The sequence below is a fragment of the Hemicordylus capensis genome, chromosome 4, assembly GCF_027244095.1.
Source record: "Hemicordylus capensis ecotype Gifberg chromosome 4, rHemCap1.1.pri, whole genome shotgun sequence".
Classification (NCBI taxonomy): domain Eukaryota; kingdom Metazoa; phylum Chordata; class Lepidosauria; order Squamata; family Cordylidae; genus Hemicordylus; species Hemicordylus capensis.
Window position 1 is genome coordinate 57,258,473 of NC_069660.1, and position 8,217 is coordinate 57,266,689.

General features: G+C 42.9%; 1 long non-coding RNA gene across 1 annotated transcript; it reads right to left on the reverse strand.

Annotated features, from left to right (window-relative positions):
- Positions 1-1,709: 1,709 nt before the first annotated feature.
- On the reverse strand, positions 1,710-7,815 carry LOC128322909 (uncharacterized). Its single transcript, XR_008306065.1, has 2 exons — positions 7,608-7,815; positions 1,710-2,463 (listed from the first exon to the last, which is right to left on the reverse strand). It is a non-coding gene; the product is annotated as an uncharacterized LOC128322909 (long non-coding RNA).
- Between the last annotated feature and the right edge of the window lie 402 nt (positions 7,816-8,217).

Below are 8,217 nucleotides of genomic sequence, written 5' to 3' on the forward strand. Positions count from 1 at the left end.
CCCAGCTCCATAAATCACACACTACTGTAGCTATTTGCTGACTGAAAATGACCAAAGGGGACAAGATCAAGCTTGTAGGGCTATGAACGTTTGCATTTGTGAGGATTTTAATTAATGTTCTTCCTATGTCAACCACTTTTATACGGACATTATCAAACATTGCAGTTTCTGCTTGCATAATTGTCTCTTGTCAGTAGACATATTTCCTACATGAAAGCTTCAGATGCAAACTTTAATATTTACTCCAGTTAATTAATAATTTTCATTATCCCCCATACCTCCATTCTTGCTGTAGCAGTACATTGTTAGGGAATAAGCCTGTGCCCTTTGTCTCAGAATCTGAGATTCCAAATGACCTGACAAACATATGCTGTTATAATCACAATCCTGTTTCCGTGTGTTCAGTTGAATGTGCATGTAGGGCATTGGTGTGCATAACTGGGCACATGGAAACAGGATTGGGACTATGCCAGCATTGAAACAGGATTGAGGTTGCCAGTCTCCAGAGGTTTAGATCTTCAGACAAGGGGCCTAAAAGTGTGCTGCTATGTTCTTGCAGGATCCCTGCCACAGTACTATGTAGTATCTATTGTACAGATTAGGGCCTTAAAGATCAATGCATCGCAATACAGATTCCTCAGTGTGCCAGAAGCAGGAAATAACTGCCCGAAGAGCAAAAAATGTAAGTGGCAAAAGCAAGTGGAGGAGAGCTGGTCTTGTAGTAGCAAGCATGAATTGTTACCTTTGCTAAGCAGGATACACCCTGGTTTTATTTGAATGGGAGACTACATGTGAGCACTGTAAGAAATTCCCCTTAGGGGATGGGGCCGCTCTGGGAAGAGCACCTGCATGCTTGCATGTAGAAGGTTCCAAGTTTCCTCCATGGCATCTCCAAGATAGGGCTGAGAGAGACTCCTGCTTGTAACCTTGGAGAAGCTGCTGCCAGTCTGTGTAGAATAGATAATACTGAGCTAGATGGACCAAAGGTCTGACTTGGTAAAAGGCAGTTTCCTATGTTCCTATGTAAGTGAGTCATTATGATATATTTGCCATTATGATAGCCTGCTTTTCATCCATAATCATCAAAGCAGCTTATTAAAAACAATAAAAATTAAAAAACACTAAAAGAATAGCAACCCACTAAGTACATAATATATACATCTCAATTTTTTTAAAGGAATGTGTCTCATCTAGATGTTCTGGGACTTATTTATCACATTTTACTGCTGGAGAATACTGAGGCTCAAAGATAAGTCTCCGGTCCCAGTGAATACTTTGCAGAAAATGCTAAAGCACAAACTTCAGAAGCCAGCAGTGAATCTGCTGCAGAAAATTGTAAGAATGAACACAGCCATCCTTGGTGCCTCACTACTAGTCTCTTTTTACTGCTAGAAGACATTGGGACTTGAGATGAATGATTTGTCCAAGGCAATTGGAAAACCCATTCCAGGTTATTCTCTTGTGCACAAACACAAGCCCTTCTTACCAAGCAAGCCAAGCACTTTGTGGTATTATCTTTCCCAGACAGTAGCTGAACAATATCAGCAATTGCAGACCTTTCCCAGTTGGTCATGACAAATGTACCAAAAGAAAGGCTTCGTGAAACCAGAAATGTTCTTTGTCCAACATCAGGTTTATTTAATACTAGTAGGTTAGGCCTGTCACTGACTGGGCAAATTTTGCATAGATAGGAAAGTTAACAAAGTAAATATATGTAATATAATTTTATTAATATGCTTACAAAAGGGAAGTAAAAGAGCAGTTTGAAATTTGTAGAATTTCAACTTCATTTATTCATTTTCTTGAATAATTACCATACATGGTAAATTTGAATCTGAGAAAGATCTGCTTCTCTTGGGCATGAGGTCATTTTGGAATTATTGATCTGATTGAGTTTTAAAAATCTGAGAACAATAACACACAGAGCTGGGTGGCAAGAGCACCTGGCTGAATGAGGATTCCTCCGTGCATCATACTCCTGGCACAGTGCACTGTGGGATGCAGGAGCACTTCCTCCTCCCTGCTCTGCCTCTCCTGTGCTGCTGCAGGGAGCAGCAGAGCAAACTGGGGAGACTGGTTGTGTGTGGGGAGGCCATCAGGAGCCTGCCTCCCTGCCAGTGCTCCCCCCACCAACATTTTAAGGTTGTGTTTTGCCTCTATGTTTTACTTTCTGGGCTCCAGAATCACAGATGTGAAAAACTAAATAGCTTTTTTCTATTCATTGTATTGCATTTATTATTTTACAACAATAAATATGGCACAAGTATTGTATAACAACAAAGAACAATTATCAGGGAAAGCTTAAATACATGCCACAAATGAAGACTATTTTTTTCTATATATTTTTCAGCCAATTTGTGAGAGTCTGTTAATGAGCTGGATGTTAGGGTGTTCATCAGCTGGGTTCTGTATACATATGCATTCCACATTTCAGCCCATTTTGGCATAACCTTTTCTTGAAGTCTGAAAGAAAATAATAGTACAGATATTCCATTTGTGAATTAAACTTGAATCTTGTTAAACCAATCAGTATCGCATCATCTTCCTTATTTGAAACTTCTTAGAACAAACAGTTCCTTCCTCTTAGGACTATGTGAGCCGTTTATTTATTATGTCCCCTGGACCCACCCACTCCCCACCTTCTTCCATGCTGGAGATCAGGATTTCCAGGCAATCTCCCACCCCAGCACTGCTGACCAGAACAAGACTTGCTTAACTTCAGCAAGGGTGCTGCATTGCTTCAGACTAGAGCCTGAGACTATTCTTCCAAAATTGGCATCCCACTGAATCCACATCTGTGGTGGGAGGTCAACAGAGATCAGTTCAAAACAGGAGGTGCTGACTGTGTACTGAGAGAGCATCATCAGAATGGGCCCTGTCTGACTCAAGACAATGGAAATGCACCCCCCAAAACTATGAATGACTCAATATATCAACCCCCCACCCCATGAGTTACATATGCAAAACCTGCTGGCATAAACATTGTATTACAAGAGATTTACTTTGCTTCCAACTTAGATAAGAGCTCCTTGGTGAAAGGGATGGATACTGTTTGGCAAACAGAAGGATCTGAGCAATGCAGTTATCTTTAATGGAAGAGAAGTTCTTCCTGGGAGACTATGAAATTGAGAATTAATGAGCTCCCAAAATGGGATTTTACAAGCAATAAATTAGGAACAGTTTAATATTTAGCCTAGTACAGAGGTGGTGCTGCATAAATCTCACCATGAAATATGAGTGCTGTTTTGTAATTTTTTAGATAGGTACGAGTCAAAGAGAAAGTCAGAAAAATATTTAAAAACAATATTAACAGCAGATTTGTATTTGATTAAGTTTGGCATTTCCACCATCATATCAGAACAAGAGGAAGCAGAGATAATTTAGAAGAGAGAAAGAACTTTCTGTGCTATTCCATACATTGGCCCATAATTAGAGTTGCCATGCCCACCAGAATTTTGGGTTGCACCTGGATTTTAAGCATCTCACCCAGATTGCTTAGCCCACCCAGATTCACCCGGATTTCAGCTTTTTTTTTTTTTTTAAGCTAAGCTCTAGCCCTTGTAGAAGCAGAATTATGGAGCAAAACGCGCAGTCACTAATCTGCTCAAAAATTATTTTCAAGCCAATTTACATAATATGCATATTAGGTACCTGGATTTGGAAAGCCAGAATATGGCAACCTTATACCATAATAGGGACAGTTATACAATAGGTCTGTTCACAAAACCATCAACATCAAGGCGGGAAGCTTTGTACCATGGTTTGCATGGGTGTATGAATGCACAGGAATCCCTCCAACCTGAGTTGCTCAAAATGGGGTATTGCAACTTTTGAACCCTGCTATTAACTCAGGTACCTTGCTGTTTTGGTCATGTGGATCATTTACCTTTCCTAGCAGCGACTGGGAACTAGCAGACCTGGAAACAATAGAAAGCTCAGGCTACAGGGGCTACCATCTTTGAACATACCACTTTGCAAAGCACACTCTATGATCCCATACTTGGAGCCATTCAACAGAGCTGGGCCTGCCTCCTGCCCCATCATGGCCAATCAGAGGATAGCTGCAGATATAATGAGACTTGCCAGTCTACTAACAGTCCAAAATATGCTGGGAAGGCTTTTGGTCCTCAGAGGACCTACGTTTCCAGTTCCCAATTTGGAGTCCTTGCCTGGTTTACTCATGAGAGTGTGCTGGGTTTGATGACCCAAAAAGAAGTTCTGCTACTAGGGTAGAAACTCTCTTCCTTCCCCAACCCACCCCCCAAATGCTTGTGTGAAAGGTCCTACAGACTTGAAAATTAAGTTCCATATAGAAGTTATTGCCACCTAATGGCACAGTGGAGAAGCAACCTGCCTAGAGAGCAGGCGGCTCTTCATTCGAATCCCTGCTGGTATGTTTCACAGACTATGGGAAACCCCTATATCGGGAAGCAGCTATATAGGAAGATGCTGAAAGGCATCATTGATTGATTGTTAAATTGTTAAATTTATATATTTGTCTTTCATTAAAACAATCCCAAGGCGGTTCACACATAAAAATTAAAACCAGACTAAAATATACACAATTAAAATATTAAGCTAAAATATAAAAACATAAATATGACTAAAAATATTTAAAAATACAAACATAATAACCATACAAAATACAAAGCAGCAGCAGTAAAGACAGAAGCTTTTCTCACGATCTGTAAGAAGTGCTTCTGTTAGGTCTGTGGGGAGAGCGGGCTTAGCTCGCTCTCCCTGCAGACAATCAAAGTGCAGCCCTGGGCGGATGGATTGGCCGCCCACATGACAGCCAGCTCTGTCACCGGGCTGTGGGGATCAGGGGCCGCATGGTCCCTGGAAGTCCCAGGACACCCCATGCGAGTGTGTGAGGCATCCTAGAGAGACCCCCGAGCCCGGGAGGCTAGCGTCACCACGTGCCGCAACAACACATGAGCAAAAATATGAGGCTAACGGAGTGCTTGCTCCGTTAACCTTATTTAAGGGGAGGGGGACTTTGGTGGGCTAGCCGCCTTGGGAGCACCGGGCTCGCCTGCAAGCCCAGTGGTTCCCACAGTCTCTGGGAAGCGGGCTAAGCTCCATTAGCCCGCTTCCCAGTGATCATGGGATTAGCCTCACAATGATATAAAAGCCTGGGTAAAAAGCCAAGATTGAACATGCTTTCTAAAAACTGTGATGGAGACTGAGGAGCATTCCAGAGTCTGGGAGCAGCATCAGAGAAGGCCCTGTCCCACATACATGACAACTGAGCCACCCTCATTGTCAGTATCTGGAGCAGAACCCCCTCAAATGACCTCGTCAAGTGGGCAGAAACCCTTGGGAGTAGGCGGTCCCTTATGTATCCAGGGCCCAAACGATTAATCATCTCATACTGCGCAGGAGATGGCAATGGTAAACCCTTCCAGTATTCTACCAAGAAAACCACAGGGCTCGGTGGTTGCCAGAAGTTGACACCGACTCGATGGCAGGATCTTTCCTTTCTTTATAGAAGTTATTCTTTGTGGAAAGGGAGCTATTAAATATGGAAGGTCAAACGCATTTTCGTGCATTGACATTTTCAGTGCAAAATGTCAAAATTTTGGCATTTTCAGTGCCAAAATATCTCACATCCCTTATTCATTAGTTGTGTAGATTTTGGAGAAAATCACAATAGGTTTTTCTCTCTCACCTTGGTCTGGACTTCTGAAGTTAAATCACATAGCCGTTTTTAATGGGATGAAGTAGTTAACTTTCAGGAGAACTTGACATGATGAACTGCTCTTGTGAACAGGGTTGCAGCTAGATAATTTCAGACTCTGGACCTAATGGTCTTATAGGGGCCCCTCCCTTGATATGGGGCCCCCTTATCAATAAAAGTTCTCAAAGCAGTTTATTAATAGATAAAGAAGGAATTAATAGAGAAATAATACGTAAATAAGATGAGAGTGAAGGGTGGGGGGAGGGGTCTGGCCAGCTAAGCTCAAGGTTGTTGCTTAGCATGAATCTTCCATTCAGCAGTGACTTCCCTGCCTTGCCCTGGGCGTGTGCCCTAACCTGTATCTTGGAGGTTGCAGCCACAGATATAAGAAAGTTCTATAGCATCCTTTTAGGAGACCAGCTCTTTGAGGTACCAAAAGGGAGCTTAGGGGTGGTTGTTTAGACCAGCTCCTGGGTGAGAATGTGGCCCACACTCTGCTCTGCAGCTCATCCCACGAACCTCTGGCTTCAGCCTTTCAGCCTGGGCAGATTCTCTGGCATGAAGTTGGAGGGCAGATGAAAGAAGTCAACTCTGTGACTTGGGGTGAAGGCTTTTGCAAGTACTCTGCGTGCTCCTCCAGAGACAAGGTGGGAGCTTCCACACACGCTAGGGATGGGGTGGAGGGCTATGGTGGTGGTGGGGAGATATCTCTGGACTTGCACCAAAAAGTCTAGCCTTAATGACACCACTGCTTGTGAATGCTCCAAATATACCTATGGATCATGGGTCACCTAGTGAAAAATAATGTTTAAAGTGGGACTAAATCCATAGCCACCTAGGGTGCATCGGGGAAATGACTTGATTATCAAGCCAGAGGTTGTTGGTTCGAATTCCCACTGGCATGTTTCCCAGACTATGGGAAACACCTATACTGCGAAGCAGTGATATAGGAAGATGCTGAGAGGTATCATCTCCTACTGCGCCAGAGATGGCAATGGTAAACCCCTCCTGTATGCTACCAAAGACAACCACATGGCTCTGTGGTTGCCAGGAGTTGAAACCGACTCGACGGCACACTTTAAACCAGAGTCCAGGATATGGTGAATGGAGAGCACTGTGTTCTCTGAGCAGGTCTCAGAGGGAGGCAGTTCAGGAGAGTAATAATTATGAAAAGTTGTTGTAAGAGTTGCACAATTTAAAATAAAATTTCTTTGTTCCAATCTCACATTGCCATTATTTTGTAATCTAAGGACAGCCTGTGCCCCTAGGAACCTGCCCAGGCCCTGCTCTTGGGCCCACCGTAGTAGTAGTGGTAGTAGTAGCAGCAATAGTAGTAGTAGTTATTAATTCAATTTCTATACCGCCCTTCCAAAACTGGCTCAGGGATTACACAGAGAAATAATAAATAAGATGGACCCCTGTCCCCAAAGGGCTCACAATCTAAAAAAAACACATAGGATAGACACCAGCAACAGTCACTGGAGGTACTGTGCTGGCAGTGGATAGGGCCAGTTACTCTCCCCCTGCTAAATAAGGAGATGATGAAGAATCACAAATTCATTTAGTGGTGACTAGGAACAAGGCCTTTCCAGTGGTGGTGCCACAATTATGGAATGCTCTCTCTGGCAAAATCCACCAGGCTCCATCTCTTTAAGGCAGTAGCAAAGACTCTTCTTTTTGTGAGGCTTTTAGTTGAGCATTTAACATGGCTTATTCCTTGTATGATCCCTGTGGAGATTTTAAGTTTTATTATGCTTTTGTCAGTTATATATCTATAGATTTTACACTGTTGTTTTTATGTAGCTATGTAAGCCACCCTTGTGAGGCTTATGACATGAAGGTGAGGTAGAAGAATTTTAGATAAATATAAAGAGTGCTGCAACAAGTATTACACAGAACACTTATTGTACTGCAAGAAATAACCCACTTGGAAATCCAGATTATTCAGACCAAAGATGAAAAGGACTTTTCTTGGTGACCCATCTCTTCAAATGCAGATCTGTACAATGGTCTTTCTTTTCCAGTTTGCACTGGTGTGAGAATCTCAGTCTTTGACCAGTCCTGTGTCCCACTTAGGAGCTTCTGCAGGTGAGAAAGCTCACGATGGCTGTTTCTCACAAAATGCCTACTCCACTCTGGGAAGACGGTCTATGCTAGAGAGAGAGAGGCAGGACAAGTTGTTTCTTTGTATCCAAACTTCATATGCCTCTGAGTAAAAGGCTGCAATCCAACTGGGCCACAGGGTAGTAGACCTGTGGAATCTGGCAGGGATGTACTGGAGTAAGGTCAGGCCCTTCAGTTTAAATGTCTCCTGAAGCTGCAACAGGATCCAAAGGCCATTTTATTTTACAAACTTAAAAGCCAGAACAAAGTTCAGCCAAACATAGGATAAATGGTTGGTGTGAGATAGACGCAGAAGCTGTGAGTTTGTTCCTGATGACGACTGAGGACAAAATTGTCACATACTCTGCATTGACCCCAGAGAAACAGGTTTCTCCTGCCTGTCCTCGGTTTATTCTGGCTTTGCTGGACACTCC